This window comes from Mauremys reevesii, linkage group 12, assembly GCF_016161935.1.
Source record: "Mauremys reevesii isolate NIE-2019 linkage group 12, ASM1616193v1, whole genome shotgun sequence".
Classification (NCBI taxonomy): domain Eukaryota; kingdom Metazoa; phylum Chordata; order Testudines; family Geoemydidae; genus Mauremys; species Mauremys reevesii.
In genome coordinates this window covers 46,013,213-46,033,162 of record NC_052634.1, presented here as the reverse complement: position 1 = coordinate 46,033,162, position 19,950 = coordinate 46,013,213, and the positions used below count along the sequence as shown (strand labels likewise).

At 58.1% G+C, this 19,950-nt stretch overlaps 1 non-coding gene across 1 annotated transcript; it reads right to left on the bottom strand.

The window, feature by feature from the left end:
- Nucleotides 1-11,291: 11,291 nt before the first annotated feature.
- LOC120376323 lies at nucleotides 11,292-11,481 on the bottom strand. The gene has a single exon (XR_005587210.1). It is a non-coding gene; the product is annotated as a U2 spliceosomal RNA (small nuclear RNA).
- Between the last annotated feature and the right edge of the window lie 8,469 nt (nucleotides 11,482-19,950).

Sequence of the window (19,950 nt, the reverse complement as noted above, 5' to 3'; positions counted from 1 at the left end):
CAGGCAGGACAGGGGTGAGGGGCCAGGGAAACCTCAGAGACCCCTGTGGCTTTGCTTCAGCAAGTCTCCTTCTCCAGGTCTCTCTTTGAGGACTGAGAGAGTATTCGGGTTCACGGACGTGAGCACCAGGAGGAACCTCTTTCGAGTTTTCTCCCTCCCTTTTACTGATTTTACTAGAAAACAGCCGTCCCTGTTTAGAAGGTAAGAGCCTCCTCGAGGTTTGAAACCTGTTCAGTCTGATCCATCTGGTGACAGTTGAATTCTAGGCATGAAAAACACGAGTTTAAGGAGGCAGAATTTTATTCCACACTTAGGATTTTATCCCATAGAATCACTGGGGACATTAGGGTTTGTCCTTTTTGTTTCACCTTTTCCTCCACCCCTCCCTCCTTTCTCTTCATCTCTTGCTTCTTTTGTCTTTTCACCTGTTCCCCTGTGTCCATTGGGTGGGGTCTGGGGGGGATGGGGGGGGGCAGGGGCAGGGTCTGAGGGAGAAAGCGAAGTTCAAGTGCAGGAACTCGGGGGAAGGAGCCATGTGGGGGTGGGTCCTTGGGGAAAGGGTGCAGGGGAAGGGTGTATTGGGGGGCAATGTGGGAGTGGGGACCCGGGGAAGGGGCAGAGTGAGGGTGGGGTGCTGGGGAAAAGGGGCAATGGGAGGGTGGTGCCTTGCAGGAAGGGGCAGGGCAGGACTTCAGGGAAAGGGGCAGGGATTAGGGGGATCAGGCGATGTGAGGGGGGACCTCGGGGTTAGGGGCAGAGTGAGGGCAGGACCTCGGGGGCAGGGGACAGGGCTTTGGAGAGGGGCACAGCGGGGGGCAGGGGCATGGCTTTGGGGGAATGAGGGGGGCAGCACGTTCCTGCGCGGGGATGAGGAGTTGCGCTGGGTGGGGGAGGTGTCAGGTTGACCCAGGGACGCGCCCTCACCTGGGCTGGAGAGGACGGAGGCGCCCCGGGGCAGGCTGGGAGTTGTAGTTCCTGGCTCGTCTCAGAGCGGAAGTGACGGGCGGTTGCTCAGGCAACGCCCCCTTTCCCGGTGCACACTGGGAAGCGTAGTTCTCTCTCTCACACACGCGTGGTGGGAGGCTCCGGTTCCCTCGCCCCGAGGCTTCGCTGCCCCCCGCCCCCCGGGTCGCGCGCTGCGGCCGTTGGGGGGGCGCAGGGCAGAGGCAGCGCGGAGTGAAAGGGCTTCACCCCCCCAGCTGGGCTTGGGGGGCAGCAGCGGGGGGGGGGGGCTGAGCTGCCGGGGAGCAGCCCCACAAGCGGCAGCCTGGGGCCGCGGGGCCCCTCCGCCCCCCCCCCAACCTGCCCCAACAGTGTCCCCCCCCGCTGTGACCCTCCCGCCAGCCCCGCCCCCGGCGTCCCCTCCCCCACCCGGTCCACTCTGTCCGGCCTGTCCCGTCAGCCCCCCCGCCCTGCTCGTCCCCCTCCCGTCCTCAGCACCTCACCCCCTTCCTCCTCCTCCCCATCCCTGTCCTCAGCACCCTCCCTTCCCCTCCCCCAGCACCCCACCCTCCTCCTGCCCCACCCCGACATCCTCCTCCCCTCCCCCAGCACCCCTGCCCTCCTTCTCCTCCCCATCCCTGTCCTCAGCACCCTGCCCCCGCCTCCACCCCCAGTGCCCCGACCTCCTCCTCCCGCCCCACCCCAACATCCTCCTCCCTCCCCGTCTTCAGTACCCCACCCCGCCTCCTCCCCATCCCTGTCCTCAGCACCCCACCCCTGCCTCCTCCCCATCCCTGTCCTCAGCACCCTGCCCCCTGTCTCCTCCCCCAGCGCCCCGACCTCCTCCTCCTGCCCCACCCCTGACATCCTCCTCCCCTCCCCGTCCTCAGCCCCCTCCCCCGCCTCCTCCCCATCCCTGCCCTCAGCACCCTGCCCCCGCCTCCTCCCCCGCGGCCCGACCCCCTCCTCCTGCCCCACCCCTGACATCCTCCTCCCCCTCCCCATCCTCAGCACCCCGCCCCACCTCCTCCCCATCCCTGTCCTCAGCATCCCCCTCCCCTCCCCTCCTCCCAGCACCCCACCCTCCTTCTCCTCCCCCATCCTCAGCACCCTGCCCCCTTCCTCCTCCTCCCCACATCCCCATCCTCAGCACTCCTCCCCTCCTCCCCTCTGTAGGGCCCCGACAGCCCCTTCAAGCCCCCGCAATCTGCCCCCGTGTCTCCCCTTCTGTTGTGATCCTCTCGCTTGCCCCACCCCATCTGTGGGGATCCTCAGCCCCAGTGTCCCCTCCCCATCCTGTACACTCTGCCTGGCCTTTCCCTTTGCCCCTGACCTCCTCCCTCCCGTCCTCAGCGCCCGACGCCGACCTCCTCCTCTCACCCCACCCCGATGACCTTCTCCTCCTCCTCCCCTGTCCTCAGCACCCCATCCCCCTTCCTCCTGCCCCTCCCGTCCTCAGCGCCCTGCCTAATTGATTCCAGCCCCTTTCTCCATTGCTGGGCCCCACTTTCCCATCCCCCCACTGCCCCAGTCCATCCCCAGGGTGTGAGGTTCCTCATCTCCAATCTCTGCTACCCCCAAACCTGCCGGGTTCCCCTTTTCAGCCACAGTGGGCCCATCCAACCCACCCCCACCCATCCACTCTGGGCTCTCTAAATCCCACATTCCCACAGTGCACCTTGGTATCCCCACCCTCCTCTATCCCTAATCCCCCTAGTCCCTTCCCTTGGGTCCCCCTGGACACCCCAACCCCCAGTCCGGCCCCCACATACACCCCAGTCACTCATCACACGCTGAGCTAGTCCTTCAGGGGCCCCCACAGCCCCCCAAACTCCTCCATCCATGAGCCCCGTGGGCCTGTGGCCGGGAAGTGGGGGAAGCTCCCACTTTGGCTGGGCTGGGGGTGGGTGTTAATCTTTTCCTGGCTTGGGTGTGCTGAGCTCACAAAGGCTTTTTGCTCCCTCAGGGTGGGGGGTGGTTTTGGCTGAAGGTGACGTGGTTTGGTAGCCCTGTGGATGCTGCGTGGTGTCTGGAATGGGGCGTGTGTTCCCATCATGCCCCTTCCCCTCTGCCTGCAGAGCTGAGCACAGACAGGTCTGAGGAGCAGAGCAGGAGCTCTGGGAAGGAGAAGAGCAATACGAAGATGGAGTCTAAGACGAGGCCAGGTGACTTCTGTGGAGGGAGACATGCTGGACAGCGCCAAGGATTGGGGAGACAACCAGGTGTGAGCCCAGGGCTCAGATTTCTAATTGTAGCTGTGATGGCAGAATGGGAGGAGGGCTGAAGCCGGAGCCCTGGGGTGCGGGAGTAGCGAGAAGAGGAGCCTCACCACCATTGCTTTTTCTTTTCCTCTTGTGTTGTGTTTCATACCAAGGGAAAAGAAGTCGCAGGGACGGAGTCCAGCCCCGAGGTGAGATGGCAAGTGAGCGAGAGCAGTGACAGGGTGAATCCTGTTGATGCCAGGCAAGACCTGCCCAGCTGGGATGAGAGTAGCTGTCTCTATCGCTGAGAGAAGTATCTGGTTTGGGAAGGGCTCTGGTCACAGCCCCCCTGGCTCCAGGCAGGGACGTCCCGTTACCTGGGTGTGGGTTTCCGGACTAGCTGTGGCTTCAAGGGAGATGATGTTGCCATTTGCGAGGGCTGATCATCTCTCTGGCCAGGAGTGGTGTGTGCCCCCTAGCAGAAAGTTGGATCCATGAGGGTGACTCCCTGTTCTGAGTTTCTTTCTTCCTCCGAGGTTTCTCTCTCTATGTTGGACAACTTACACTCAAACTCTCTCTCTCTCCTTTCATGGACACCTGTCATGTTCAGTTGCCTGCATCCTCTTCCCCCCCCTCCCCCTCCCCCAGTCTCCTATGGGCTCAGCTGGGTCTATCTGCCCACGGGCAGGGTCTCTGCCATACTGGGAAGGATGTGTCCTGCCTGCCAGGATAAGGGGGCTGCTCCTCCCACCCCTTATCTTCGGGGAGGCCTCATTGCTGTAACTGGGTCACAGCGTGACTGGCCAGTCATGTCTTTGGGGCTGTGGGGTCTGAGACTGAGAGGGGTGGGCTCGCGGTCATGGCTTTGGGCACAGGAGAAGTGGGGCTGCGATTAGAGATGCCCAGAACCCCCCTTATCACCTGCTAGCTCCATTACTGCATCACCCAAAAGCCTCGCTCAGGGTCCACTATGCCTCCTTGTGCTGGGCACTGCAGGGACAATCAGAGGGACAGCAGGATGCATGAGGAAATAGATGAGTGTGTGAGGCAGATGGGTGGTGGGGGGTTGGCATACATTGGGGATGGATGGGAGGTTGAGAGTTTGACGGACAGCGGGACAGATGGAGAGCTGCAGGGACGGATGGTGACGTCACAGGCTGGACTTGTGATGGGTTCAGCTCATGGCCGCTGGCCCTGTCATCTCCTGCCCCCATCTGCCCGTCTGACTCTGCCCCTGTCTCTCGCAGGCAGCACTCAGCAGAGTCTGGCCCTGTCGTTACACTGGTGCCTACATCCAGCGCACACCTGTGTGTTATGTGCTCCTGGAGAGCTCAGGCGGGGACAAGCGTGCGGCTCACGGCTGCTGAACCAGCTACTCCAAAACTGCCACAGATCTCCCCCTCCTTGGGCAGCAAGACCCTGGCCGGGGGGCAGGGCCGCCCAGAGGGGGGGGCAAGAGGGGCAATTTGCCCCAGGCCCCGAGCCCCACAGGGGCCCCCACCAGAGTTTTTCAGGGCCCCTGGAGCGGGATCCTTCACTCCCTCCGGGGGGCCCGGAAAACTCTTGCGGGGCCGGGCGCGGGAGCTTCTCTGCTCCCGGTCTTCGCCGGCGGGGGGTCCTTCCGCTCCGGGGCGGAAGGACCCCCCGCCACCGAATTACCGCCGAAGACGGAGTGGGACCCGCCGCCGAAGTTCAGCTCGGTCTTCGGCAGTAATTCGGCGGCGGGGAGCCCTTCCCTTCCAGGACCCACCGCCGAAGTGCCCTGAAGACCCGGGGCGGGGGCCCCCCTCCGCCGAATTACCGCCGAAGACTGGGCTGCACTTCGGCGGCGGGTCCGGCCGCGTAATTCGTGGCGGGGGTCCGCCGCGGGTCGTCGGGGCCCTTCGGTGGCGGGTCCCGGAACGGAAGGGCCCCCCGCCGCCGAAGACCCCAGGCCCCCGGAATCCTCTGGGCGGCCCTGGCCGGGGGGTTCCCTGTCCCTCCTCGCTGCCTGCTCAGCACAGAGACCAAGGTCACCTGGCTTTGCCCAGCCTCTAGCTGGAGCTTCTCCAGCCCCGAATTGCTGGTATCCAGCCTGGCCGGAGTTGGTGCGATGTCCTAGCGGAGTCCGTTCTTTCTCCCCGGTAGATGACGATTTTCCCCACTGCAGTTAGTTGCTCTTTCTCTGCTTCCCCATAGCCCCTCCCCAGTGATAGTGACCCCTGCTGGCCAGGCACGGGACTGTCCTGTAGGTGCCTTCTCGTAGGAGCAGTGACTCCTGGTGGCGAGGGGCAGCAATGCCTGGCTTGTTTCCCCCCCCCCCCCCCAGCATTGCTGCAGCGACCCCTGGTGGCCACTGAGGGCAGTTGCCTATGTGACCCACCACTGCCATTGCGCCTGTGAGCGCTGGTGGGTAGGTGAGGCAGGGCCCTGTATGTATATCAGCCATTGGGGCAGTGCCCTCTGCGTATCCCACTCTCATCTTGGTGACTCGTGTTGCCCAGGTGGGGCAGTCCCCTGTGTGTATTTACTTCCCCCAACCCCTGCATTGGGCCAGTGAGCACTGGTAGCCAGAGGAGTCAGTGCCTGAGGTGTGTTCTTCACCTCCCCCAAGGTGTCAGGGTGCCTGGGTGGCCGTGTCAGGCAGTGCCCTGGGTATCTTCCAACCCCTTTGTGGCAGTGATCCCTGCTCCTGGTGTGCGTCACTCCCCCACTAGGGATGTGCACTGGCGGCCAAGTATGGCAGTGCCCTGTGTGTAGCCCCCTCCTCCCCCCAGGGTGACCAGATAGAAAGTGTGAAGAATCGGGACGGGGTGGAGGGTAATAGGCACCTACATAAGAAAAAGCCCCGAATATTGGGACTGTCCCTATTAAATTGGGACATCTGGTCACCCTATCCCCTCTACCCCTGTGCCAGGTATGGCAGGCACTGATCCCTGGCATCCCCGTGGGGCAATACGCTCTGTATATCCCCCTATTGGGGCAGTGACCCCTGCTGGTCAGGTGGGGCAGTGCCCTGTGTGTGTGTCCCCCTATTTAGGTAGTGACCCCTGGTGGCTAAGTGATGCAGTGGCCTTTGATTTCCTCTTCTCTCCCCAGCCCCCACTCTCTCTGGGGTAGGGCCCCCAGTTGGGGCACTACCCGATGTGTATCTCTACTAATTGGAGCAGTGACCTCCCCGGGGTACCCTGGTGTGGCAGTGCCCTATTGGTATCTCCCTCCCCCTCTCCCCACACCATTGTGGTAGTGGCCAGTTTATCATCCCCCCACACCACCACCACCACCACCATTGCAGCAGTGCCCCCTGGTGGCCATGTGCAGCAGTGCCCTGCATGTATCCCCCCCAACCATTGCTGCAGTGACCCCAGGTGCCCAGTTTGAGTAGTAGCCTGTGTGTACCTCACCTCTGGGGGCAGTAACGTGTGGGGCCAGCTAAGACAGTGCACAGTCTGTGACATCTGGTGGCCACGTAGGGCAGTGGCCTGTATGTACCATCTCCTCTGGAGCAGTGACCACTGGTGTCTTGGTGCTAAGATGCAGCCACCTCTGGGGTACATGGTGGGGCTGTTTACAGGACAATGGGGACAGGCCCCCCCGTTCCAGGAAGTAGGGGAATGTCTGGTGTTCGGGGCAGAGCATTCCTCCTATTGAACTGTGATGCTCTGAGCACCTTTCCCCTGCCGGAAGAAGACCCTGTGTGACTCCAAAGCTGGTCCAGTAACAGGTATCACCTCACCTGCCTTGTCTCCCTGGTATTCTGGCCAGTGTCCAACTTCCCCTTCACTGTTGGTCCTCAAACCTCCTCCAAGCAACCCCCCCCCCAGTCCCTTAAGATGCCAAACCTCCCCTGGAGCCCATCCCTGGGGGGGGGGGGGGCACCCCACCTGAAAACCCTACGGCACGATGGGAGTGGTAGTGTCCACTGCCTCCATCTCCCCCCAGCCAGGACGGGCCCCACAGCACCATGGGAGTGGTCGTGTCTCCTGCTTCCATTTCCTGACAGCCGCTGCCAGGCCCGGCCCAGACTTCCCATTTCTGGTGCGAGTCCGGCAGCAGATGCTGCCATGAGGCGGTGCTGGGAAGGGTGGTGCTGGTGTCAGGAAAAAGCCGGAGGAGCAGGTGGGGTCTGTGCTCCTGCGGGGAGGTGCTGCCCTTGCTGTGAAAAGGCCCCGCCCTTAGGGGAGATGTCATCTCCCTGCCCTGCCACGCTCTGCACCAGCCCCTGCTTGTCACGGGAGCAGGGCTGGCTCCAGGCACCAGTGTAGCAAGCAGGCGCTTGGAGCGGCCAATTCAAAGGGGCGGCCCGTCCGGTATCGGGGCAGCACGGCTGGGTCTTTGGCGGAAATTCGGCGGCGGGTCCCTCATTCCCTGTCTTAGTCTTTGAGCTGCCGCCGAATTGCTGCCAAAGAGGAAAGGGGGGAGGACTCGCCCCCGAACTGCTGCAGAAGCAGCAGTGTGGTTGAGCTGCCGCCGAAGAGCCACAGCTTGTCCTTTTTTTTTTTTTTCCCCTCCTGCTTCGGGCAGCAGAAAAGCTGGAGCTGGCCCTGCACAGGAGGAGCAGGCTCCAGTCTGCGGAGCTGCAGCAGGGAACATGCAGCCCAACACCTGTCAGGCACCCCCGTTCTCCATGCCCCTAATCCCTGCTGCCCCCCCCCCCCATCAGTTATAGAACAGGAGGCAACTTAACTTCTGCTCACTGTTCCCGGTGGGACTCTAACAGAGCGCGTCCCGGAGCCACTTAGCTTCCATTCGCTGTTCCCTTTATAGACGCACAGTCAGAGCTCTCACAGCTGGGCAGCAAGGAGCTAATGCCGTTTTTCTCACCCCAGTGGATATTGCAGCCCTTAGTATAGAGGTTTGTTCTTTAAACATGGGGTCAATCTCCTGTGGGGTTGGGCCACAGGAGAGCCCGTGCCCCTTCCTGTGCTTCTAACCCTGCACTGTTCACCCTGCGTCCTCCCCCCCACCCCTAACCCTGTGTCCCCTCTGGCACCCCTAACCTCTGCACCCATAACCCTGTGCTCCTCCAGCACCCCTAACCCCTACATCCCCACCCTCTGGTGCCCCTAACCCTGCATCCCCTCCAGCACCCTTACGTCCCTCACCCCTAACCCTGTGCCCCCTACACCGCTAACTCTGTGCCCCCCAAACCCTAAACCTGTGACCTCTGGCACCCCTGTGCCCCTAACCCCTGCACCCCTAACCCCAGCCTCCTCCCGCACCCCAAATCCCATCACTGTGCCCCCACGTCCCCAAACCCCAGCACCACCACCAGTGCCCACACGGGGCAACAGACCAGGATGCACGGAGTATCTTGATTGCTTCTCGCTCCCCCCGCCGCCCCTGATGTCTGCTCCTCCGCACATCGCTAGGGGGCTGTGAGGGGGGAGCAAGGAGCGACATCAGGGCTCCTGCCTCCAGGTCACCTTCCCTACCTGGGCGGCTGCTCTTGTCCTCCTTATGCAGCCCAGGCGGGGAACCTGACCTGGAGGCAGGGAGCCCTGATGTCGCTCTTGCTCCCCCCTCACAGCCCCCTAGGGGGGCACAGAGGAACATTGGGGGGAGCAGTAGCCGCTCATCACCGCTCTCTCCCCCTTCTCTTCCCCTCCCTCCCCCCATGTTCCTATGCCGGGAGGGAGCAGGGAGAAATCTGGGCACCACCCCAAGCAGCACTCCCCTGCCAGCCAGGAGCAGCTTCTGACTTTACACCGGCAGCACACACCTCTCTGCCACCGTACAGCACCGCCCTTGAGCATGGTACCCCTGGGCAATGCCCTGGTGGCACCCACCCCTAAGGCTGGCTCTGGCTACGGGCTGCAGAGGGAGTGAGCAGACCAGGCGGCCATGGAGAGCTCCAGCCCCTGTTCTCCCCTCCCAGCTTCTAGCAATCAGAGGCCAGGGACATGCTTCCATGCTGATGACAGGTACTGCTCGATAATGATCCAAAGTACATTCATATTCCTCATCTGAGTCAGATGCCACCCACCGAAGATTGATTTTCCTGTCTAGTGGTTCAGGTTCTGTAGTGTCTGCATCAGAGTGTTGCTCTTTGAGGACTTCTGACAACATGTTTCACACCTCGTCCCTCTTGGATTTTGGAAGGCTCTTCAGATTCTTAAACCTTGGCTCAGCGCTGTAGCTATCTCTAGAAATCTCACATTATACCTTCTTTGTGTTTTTTGTCAAATTTGCAGTAAAAGTGTTCTTAAAATGAACATGTGCTGGGTCATCACCCAAGACTGCCATAAAACGAAATATATGGCAGAATGCGGATAGAACCATGGAGTAGGAGACATACAGTTCTTCATCAAGGTCTTCAGTCACAAATTAATGCATTATTTTTTTAACGAGCGTTTTCAGCATGGAAGCATGTCCTCTGGAATGGTGGTTGAAGTATGAAGGCATATGGATGTTAGCATATCTGGCATGTTAATACCTTGCAATGCTGGCTGCAAAAGTGCCACGAGAGAGCCTGTTCTCACTTTTAGGTGACGTATACAAGACACGGGCAGCATTATTCTAGTAAATGTAAACAAACCTGTTTGTCTCAGCAATTGGCTGAACAAGAAGTAGGACTGACTGGACTTGAAGTTTTACATTGTTTTCTTTTTGAGTGCACTTATGCAACAACAAAAAATCTACCTATGCAAGTTGCACTTTAATGATAAAGAGATTGCACTACAGCACTTTATATTTTACAGTGTAAATATTTGTAATAAAACTATATATAGTGAGCACTGTACACTTCGTATTCTGTGTTGTAATTGAAATCAATCTAATTGAAAATGTAGAAAATCAAAAAATATAATAAATTTAAATTGATATTCTATTGTTTAACGGTGTGATTAAAACTGAGATTAATCATGATATTTTTAAAAGTTAATTGTGTAAGTTAACTGCGATTAATTGACAGCCCTACATTTGAATTTTTCTGTCCCATGCAGGACAAGCTGGAATATCCGTGTGCAGGGAAAGAGCCTGGGGGGAATTGTGCTGGGAAATTATTTCCTGTTCTGACATGTCCCCAGTTGCCCTTTTTGCCCTAACAGGCTGCAGCGCAACATCCATGTTTTGCTCCAGCTCATTCCGTCCTCCCAGGGGCCGGGGAAGGGAAATGGCTGCAGTGGAGCCAATTGAGGGAGGGATTATCAGGAGTTGCTGGCGGGTTCCCTTGGTGGGGAGAAAGGGCAGTAAATACATAGGGGTGGGAACTTCCAGGAGGTTGGTCTGGGTGGGAGAGGGCAGGAAATCCCAGGGTGGGGATAGGTGTGACAAACCTGCTGGGATTTGTTTACTGTGAGGCTCCAGCATTTCTCAAATGTGGCCACCAGGGGCTTTTATTGTGGCCACAGCCTCCCGGGCTGTAATTGAGGGGGATTCAGGGGCAGCAAAGCAGCGGCTCATCCCCCTGACTGCCTGCAGAGGCTGGTCCCTACCCCCTTCCGGAGTCATAAACACTGCAGGAGCCGGCAACCAGCGGGAGTTCCACTCCTCCCCACGAGCGGTGGGGCTCAGGCTACAGGCTTCTGCTCTGGGATGGTGGGCGACAGGCTCAGTCAAGATACATGGAACATAGGCTGGGTGGGGAGAAGTCTGTGTAACTCATCCAGTTATTGATATACATGTGACCTTGAATATTGCCAATCTGTGTCCCCCCCCCAACCATCTCCCAAACAGACCCTCAGTCTGGAAAGCATTCAACCCTCATGTTGTTGAAAAAACTCACAGCAAACAGAAGAATCTCAAAGAATCCTGTGGCACCTTATAGACTAACAGATGTTTTGCAGCATGAGCTTTCGTGGGTGAATACTGCTTGCACTGCTTGCATCCGAAGAAGTGGGTATTCACCCACGAAAGCTCATGCTGCAAAACATCTGTTAGTCTATAAGGTGCCACTGGATTCTTTGCTGCTTCTACAGAACCAGACTAACACGGCTACCTCTCTGATAGAAGAATCTCAGCTTTTAAAACAATTTTCCAGCAAGACAAAGAAACTTACAGCTGTAGACTCAGAAAACACTCCCAAGGAATTTTAACAATACATTGTTATGAAGAACTTAAGTGCTAAAGAGACCTGATTTTCCAACTAATTTAAAAAAAAATCTTCTCAAATCAGCATCTTTAGAGTGAATCTTATTCTGCTTTTTTAACCACACAATTCTCCCCAAAAGGAGAGGCACTGGTCCTGGAAATAGTGCAATACCAGGTCAATGCATGGGGTGGTGAGAGCAAGCTCCTATTCCATCCCCTTGTTTCAAAAATCAATTTAATATACAGTCCTCAAATAAAGGACCTATCAGATATTAAACTGATAAGAACAGACACTACACTTATCTTAGCCAAAAGGCCAAGAAGCGATGCTATGAGTCTCGGACGTTAGGCAGCTGCTCTTCCCCCACTTCTTTCTACTTCAGCACGAGGAGCACCCAGACACGCACCAAACACCATTCACGACACTTGATAACTAGGTAACTCGAAGTGATGATCACTTCCCCGAAATGACTCCACTGGAAGAATTCAAAGCAAGAGCCCTTAACACACAATTCTGTTCAAAGACAGAGAAGTCTTTCACCCTCCATCCTCTTGCTGGTTTCCCTGTACACGACTAATTTGCATAAACCCACCCACTGACATGTGACTAACAATCTCTCACTGTTAACTCTTACAGCAAAACAGGCCAGAGAAAGCCTATGCAAGCGCTATACCGCAGCCCCAATGCTCTTTTCTGCTCCTTCTCAAACGTACAGTCATCAGGCACATATAAGATAGTTTTGCTCCATACCAGTCCAGTTCCTTGTCTAACCACTGCACACACATGGTATAACCCTACCCTGAGCTGATTCCCGACTTTTGCGCTCAATACAGGAAAACGAGAATTGAGAGAGAAGCTGTGCAGGGAAGTCTTCCTCAACTTGCACTGCACTCCCCAAGGGCCTTTCGGGCTCTTCTGTGGACTTCAGGTTCCATTTGATTGCCAAGGTTTATGGTCTTATTAATTAGCCATCTCCTAATGCAAGGATGCTACATGACAGACTAAAGATCGATTTTCCAAAAGAGCTGAGAAACAGAACTAAAGCTGAACCTGAGGTGTTACATTTCCATGAACATCCAGAATCTGACTGTGCCCTGGCAAGTTCAATGCTTCCAAAAGAAATCAGAAAATAAGGAGCCCGTCAGGGCCCCCTGCTAGCACCCAGATCTAGTCAATCTGCAGGGAAATAAGGAAAAAGCGATGAATAAAGAAGTCAGGAAATAACAAGGAAATGAAGAGGTTTCTGTCCAATTTACCATCTTCTCAGCTACCAATCAAAGTTAAAGACCTAAAGTCGACCTATCGGCATAAGTACAGGTGGTTGGATGGAAGTTAAAAGGAGCTGCTGTGGCAAGTGTTAGGAGCCCGCAAGCAGCATGCAGATCGTTTAAAAATGCCGCAATTAGAGGCTGCGACAAAGTTCCTCCTCTACCTTGGTGGGTCCTGCGCTTATTGGCAGATTTGCTCACCACAGTGATCTTCCCCTCTGGTGGAACCCACAGTCTGGGTCAACTCCTCCTGGGTCTGATCAGGAGTTGGGAGGTTTGGGGGAACTCGGGCCCGCCCTCTACTCCGGGTTCCAGCCAAGGGCCCTGTGGATTGCAGCTGTCTATAATGCCTCCTGTAACAGCTGCATGACAGCTACAACTCCCTGGGCTACTTCCCCCTGGCCTCCTCCAAACACCTTCTTTATCCTCACCACAGGACCTTCCTCCTGGTGTCTGATAATGCTTGTACTTCTCAGTCCTCCAGCAGCTACACCCTGTCACTGTCAGCTCCTTGCACCTCTTGCTCCCAGCCCCTCACACGCACACCACAAACTGAAGTGACTCTGTCCTGGTCTGAATCCTCACTTGAAACTGGGCGGTTTCAAAGTGAGGACCAGCATGTCTTCCCCCCACCCCAAAATCCTAGGGTAGGTCTCCCCTTCGGCTGCCACCACCCGGTCAATTCCGTGGGCCGGGACACCCCTGTTTCCCCCCTTGGGAACACAGATCAATTCACAGAGGAGGAACCTTCCCCCTCTTCCCTCTCTCCAGCCTGCTCCGGAGACAGAGAAGCCTGGATTCAAACGCCTTGAATCTCTACACACAGGGAAGCAGCCCACTTCCCCCTCCCCTTCCCCTGAATTTCCCCAAGGGAAGGAATTAACCAAGTCCAAAGAAAAGGAAAGAATTTATTAAGAGAACAAAAGAAAATACAGAATCTCTATGAATCCAAGCTGGGCACTCATAGGGTATAACCTTGCTAAGTTCTGGAGAGAATCCTCTCTCTTTCTCAGTACAACCAGTACAAGCAGAATTAAGAATAATCAATAACAAACACACAGAATTGCAAACATAGGATTATTAGATAAGGGCACAAAGTATCTTTCTAATACTCACTATCTTGACTAGAAGAAATTAGTTCAGAAAGGTGGAACTTGTAGGGACTTGATTAACTCGTCTGGTCTCTTGAACTCCAAACGGCCAAAGACAAAGACCCCCCCAAACAGAGAGAAAAAGTTCCCTCCTAGGAGTTTCAAAATCTCTTCCCTGATTGGTCCTCAGGTCAGGTGCCCACCAGGTACTATGCTTTAACCCTTTATTAACTATTCATGACAGACTCCTTTTTAAACCCAGGTGCCCTGAGTAGCCTGCCTTGATTGGCTGCAGGTGTCTAATCAGCCTGTCAGGGGTGCGGAAAGCCCTAGGGCGGGTGCAAGGAAGTTTTGGGCCCTAGGTGAAACTTCCACCTTGCACCCTCCCACCCAGCTAACCGCGTCTGTCTGTTCCCCCACCCCCCGCAGCTAACTCAGCCCCCACCGGGAGCCCCTGCAGCAACTACTCCCCCGATCCCCCCCGGGCAGCTAACCCTGCCTGGGGAGACTTCCTCCCCACCCCACCCCCTGCCACGGCAGCTTACCCTGCCTGGGGAGACCTTCTGCGGACATGGGTGGCAAGTTTGTAGAAATTTTGGTGGTGCCCAGAACCTGCCCCCCAACTCTGCCCCCCCCCAACTCTGCTCCCACCTGCCTAATGCTCTGGGAGGGGGCTCGGGAGGGGGAGGTCTGGGGTGCAGATCCTGGGCTGGGGATTAGGGTGCAGGAGGGGCGCAGGCTTTGGGATGGAGTTTGGGTGCTGGGTGCAGGCTCTGGGCTGGGGCAGGCGTGGGTGTGCAGGAGGGGGTGAAGGGTGCAGGCTTTGGGATGGAGTTTGGGGTTGGGAAGGGGTATGTGGGAAGGGGGAGGGGTGCACCTTGTGGGGAGGGAGTTTGGGGATAGGAGGGAATACAGGGGTGAGGGCTGTGGGGCTGAGGATGAGGGATTCATGATGCAGGAGGGGACTCAGGGCTGGGGCAGAGGATTAGGTGCGGGGATGAGGGCTCTGGCTGGGGATGGGGCTTCATCCTGAGGGGGAGGCTCAGGGTTGGGGAGGAGGATTAGGGTGCAGGGGGATGAGGGGTTCATGCTGCGGGGGGGCTCAGGGCTGGGGCAGAGGATTAGGGTGCAGGGGTGAGGGCTCTGGCTGGGTCTGAGGATTAGGGTGCAGGGGGCTGAGGGCTCTGGCTGGGGTTGAGGATTAGGGTGCAGGGGGATGAGGGGTTCATGCTGCGGGGGCTCTGGCTGGGGCTGAGGATTAGGGTGCGGGGATGAGGGGTTCATGCTGCAGGGGCTCAGGGCTGGGTCTGAGGATTAGGGTGCAGGGGATGAGGGACTCATGCTGCGGGGGCTCTGGCTGGGGCAGAGGATTAGGTGCGGGGGATGAGGGGTTCATGCTGTGCAGGGGCTCAGGGCTGGGGCAGAGGATTAGGGTGCAGGGGATGAGGGCTCTGGCTGGGGATGAGGGTTTGGGGCATTGGGGAGGCTCAGGGCCGGGGGAGAGACCCAGCTCCAAATATTGCTGGAGCAGGGCCCCCAGCCCTGAATATTCCTGGAGCCCGGGCACCGCACACAGATATAACCTGCTGCCCCTGCCTGCGGAAGCTAAGCCTGCCTGGGGAGCCCGCCCCAGCTCACCTCGGCTCCACCCCCTCCACTGAGCACCCCGGCATCGCTCTAATTCTCCTCCCCACCCAGGCTTGCGACGCCGACTGGAGGAGAATTAGAGCTGGGCTGTGTGCTCGGCGGAGGAGGCAGAGCGGAGGTGAGCTGGGGTGGGGAGCTGTTTCCCTGTGTGCCCCCAATCCCCCGTTACTGCTGTTGCCGGCTCAAAGAGCCCAAGGCGGAGCAACAGCAGGGTTCGTTGCCCGGTGTGCGTCGCACTAATTATCACACCAGGGTGGAGAAGCAAAACCAGGTTTATTTAAGCCCAAAGAAAGGTGCCAGGGAGAAAAGCATTCTCAAATCCTGCACCCCGATACAAGCGGTTTTCCTCTCTTTATACAGAACTTCAGCTAAGCATTCCCATTACCCCCACACTCCTCCTCTCCCCCCACCTTTCATTCCCATGCAGCAAATACACTTTGCAATAGCAATCACATGAAGCAGTTAAGTCATACTTGGCAAAAAACCACCTTAGCTCGTTAGCAACTCTTCTGTGATCAGTTATCTGTACTTTCCCACCGTGGGGGCTACATTCTCATGCATATAACTTTAATTACAGCACCTGCTTTCCGCCTATCTTATTTAGGTATTGGCTACATCTAGTATCAAGCAACCTTGCCACTGCCAGTAATTAGCACATAACACAAAAGGTTACAAAAGTTTAGTAAGGCTAACAAAAGCACTTTACATAAAGATACTTTGGGTCACATAGGCCCAAAGTCACAACTTTGGTTTACTCAGGCCTAGTGGCACCAACACTGCGGACAGCCCTCCCCGCGCGCCCCCCACCCAGCTCACCTCCGCTCCACCTCCTCGCCTGAGGGGGCTTTTAGACGCCTCCAACCACTAGGCGCCCTAGGTGGCCGCCTAGTTTGCCTAAATGGTTGCACGGGCCCTGGTGTTCACAAGCAGTGTGAAAACGTGCAATTCCCGCTCACACTGCACAGGGGCAGCACAGCTCCCGGGTTCTCTGGAATCACACAATAATGCTGGCTTTGTTCCCACAGCACCTGGAGCTTTGCACAGTGAGACATGGGGGTGCTGCAGCCCCCGCCGCAGCCCTCGGTCCTGCACCTCTGCTTCTCTGCAGGGAACTTGTTATGCCACGAGGGGAGACTGTGCAGGAGACCCAGGCCCACACCCCGAGCACTGCAGCTCCAGCGCTGTGTTCGGGATTCATTTCTGCTCTCTGATAAACTGCTCCAGGCTCCTCTGTCCAACTAATATTCGTCCAGGCTCCCCGGCGCTGTTAGTATCTGTCCAGAGCTCTCGCCAGCCCTGCCCCAGGAGAGCTGGGCGCTCGCCCTGCTCTAGGAGAGCCAGGCAGGCCCTGAGCACTAGCCGGTGACCCTAGGCCAGTGGTGCCAGAACAATCTGTATAGTGGGGGGGGCTGAGCCACCCAACCAACTGTAACCCCTGGGTGTGATGGAAACCACGTCAAGCCAGGGGCTGCTGCAGCCCCCCCAGTTCCAGCCCCTCTGCCCAGGCAGCTCCCCCAGCCTGACACACACATACAGCCCCTGCACCCGCCCCACCCCAGGGCTCCTCAGCCCAGAGGGGAGCCCCCCCCCGGCTGAGTGGGGAATCAGAACCCCCCAAAATTACCCTGGGACCAGCATGATCTGCCTCCGCCCTGCCCTGCTCCACATGTATTCGGAGTGAGTCTGTTTCCCTGTCCCAACATGTGTCCTGCCCTGTGTCTCTTCTCCTCCCCAGTTCCCTCCAAACCAGCCCATTTCCCCTGCACCCCGGGCTGGGTCTCTGCCAACCCCCCTTCTCCCCTCCTGCCCCCAATATCTCCCTGCCCCTACAGGCCTATAGGGCTGGATCCCTCCCTCCCTCCCCTCATTTCCTGCCTCTGGGGGTCTATGGAGATGGGTCTCTCCTCTGCCATCCCCTCTCCTGCCCCCCCCATATCCCGCTGCCTCTAGGGGTCTATGGGGCTGGATCTCTCCCCCCATCTCCCCCCGTCCCCTCATCCCCTCCCTCAATATCTCCCTGCCCCAGGCTGTGATGTGCTGGGGCCAGGGCCGGCTCCAGGATTTTTGCTGCCCCAAGCGGCAGGAAAAAAAAAATCTGTGATCACAATCGGTGGCAGTTCCACCACGCCACCTTCTTCTTCGGCAGCAATTCGATGGCAGGTCCTTCCCTCCGAGAGGGACCGAGGGGCCCGCTGCCAAGGCCCCGACATGCCGCCCCTTCCCCTTGGCCGCCTCAAGCACCTGCTTGCTGAGCTGGTGCCTGGAGCGGGCCCTGGCTGGGGCTGTGACGGGCTGTTGACCTGCTCACTCCCAGAGGGCAACTCACTCACTTGAAACCAGCAGGACAGCAGGTGTCACGTGTCCATGGGCGGGGTTATGCAGATGAGCAGTGTCTGGCGGCAGGACGGAGAGCAGCGAGAGGAACAGAAGGAGCCCGGCGGAGAGAATTCTCTGCGTGTGGACAGAATCCCACCAGTTTTCTCTGTGTTGGGGGGAGGGGGGCAGATTTCATGATGTCACAGTTCTTGGGGGAGGAGTTTGAATCATAAGTCCAAAGTGGGAGAACAACTCCACCCACTTGTGCTCAGTCTCCTCTAGGGGGCTGGGCTGGGATCTCTAGGGAGGGGAGCCCAGAATAAAACAGTCTCCCCTATGGAACCCAGGAGTCCTGGCTCCCAGTCCCCCTGCTCTAGACCCCCTCCACTCCCAGAGCCAAGGATAGAACCCAGGGGTCCTGGTGCCCAGCCCCCTCCCTGCTCTGACCACTCGACCCCACTCCTCTCCCAGGGTGGTGCAGGGGTCACTGGGTCTGTGTCTCAGCTCTGCTAAGGGCCGTGACTGATTTTCCCAAAGTGCTTCCTTCTGAATCCATCCAACGAAAAGTGGGGATTCACCCACGAAAGCTCATGCTCCAATACGTCTGTTAGTCTATAAGGAGCCACAGGACTCTCTGCTGCTTTTACAGATCCAGCACATCTGCCCCCCCGCCCAGTCGCTGTCCACCGCCGTGTGGGGGCACCAGCACTGTGCCGGGTCGTGATGGGAAATTGTCCAAGCTGGCTCAGAGGAGACGTGTGTGTCCCTGCTGCCCAATGTTGGCGGGGCTGAGCCCTGCTCTGTGTGTGTGTGTGTGAGTGTGTGTGTGTGCGCGTGCATCTGTGACACTGTTTGTATCAGTGTGTTGCTGGGCTAACCAGTAGGAAATGGCTTTGCAGGATTTTGTATTCTGCAGCAAGTCTCACACGCACGCACGCACGCACGCACACACACACACACTCTGATGCACAAAGGGACTCACACAATCCCAAGAACACTCACACACAACACACCCAGAGGGACATGCTAGCCCAACCCCCAAAGAGAGAAACAATCACTCCCCCAGCCACACTCACAATCACCCCCACCACACACACACCATAATATTCACAATCGTGCTCAGAGACACAACCGCACACAGTTCACTCCCACTGCTCCAAATACAAGGACCTCCTGCCCCACACAGCATGTGCCAAGGCCTGTGGAACTCACTGCCACTGGACAGCTACCAATGAGAATGATCCCCTCGTGCTGGATCATCTGCTTGGCCCTCTGCCCCCTCTCGGGGTGCGCTGTGCGGCGTGGCTGGGGATTGTGCAATGGCCCAGCACCAGGCAATGCAGAACGGACACCACATGCCCTGTCCCACCTCACCTGAGCTGCTCTCCAGGTGCATTGGAGCCCAGCACCCCGCACCTTGGCCCTCCTGCCCCACAGGGGGTGAGCTGCAGCCCCTGCCACACTGTGCAGAGGGGAGAAGGGTCAGGCCAGCCAGCCCTTGTAACATGGGAAAATCACCACCGGGGTCGACGGTATGGGGGCTGTGACATACAGAGAAACAGTTGTTGCGCCAGCAGAGGGCACCACAGCATACACACACACACACACACACACACACACACACACACAATTGCAAACATACACAAACACATGCATGAATCCAGCCACACACACACAATTGCTAATATACACAAACACCCGCACAAATCCAGCCAACACCAACACAAGCCTGGGAGCCAGGGGAGCAGAGCAGGCTGGGGCCGGGTCACTCCACTTCCCGCAGGAAGTAGCCAGCGCCCCAGGTCCCCCGTTGGCCTGGGGCCAGCCCCCTTCTGCTTCCCCCCACGCAGGCCTGGGTCCCCAGCCTGCTCTGCTCCCCTGGCTCCCAAGCTTGGGGGAGGGGGAACCGCCCCACAGCACTCGCCAGCGGCGTGACTGGGAGCCAGGGGAGTGGACCAGGCTGGGGCTGTGTCACTCCACTTACCAGGCAGTGAGTGCAGGGGTGGAGGGGTGGGGGCTGGGGCAGAGCAGGGGTGGGGCCATGAGGAAGAGCCGGGCAGCCCCGCAGCAGCTCCCCACCCCAGCTCACCTCCGCTCCGCCTTCTCCCCTGAGCACGCCGGCGCCGCTCCACTTCTCCCGCCTCCCAGGCTTGTGGTGCCAATCAGCTGTTTAGTGCAGCAAGCCTGGGAGGGGAGGAGAATTAGAGCGGGGGCGGCGTGCTCAGGGGAGAAAACGGAGCAGAGGTGAGCGGGGACAGGGAGCGGTGCCCCTGCACACCCCCACCCCGTTACTTGCTGTGGGCAGCCCTCCCCTGCACCTCCCCAGCCCCTGCCCCAGCTCACCTCCACTCCCCCGCCTCCCCTGAGTGCGCTTCTCGGTGCCCCCCAACCACTGGGCACCCTGGGCGGCCGACTAGTTCGCCTAGTGGTTGCACCGGCCCTGGCCACTGCCTGTCAGCAGGATTCCTCCTCCA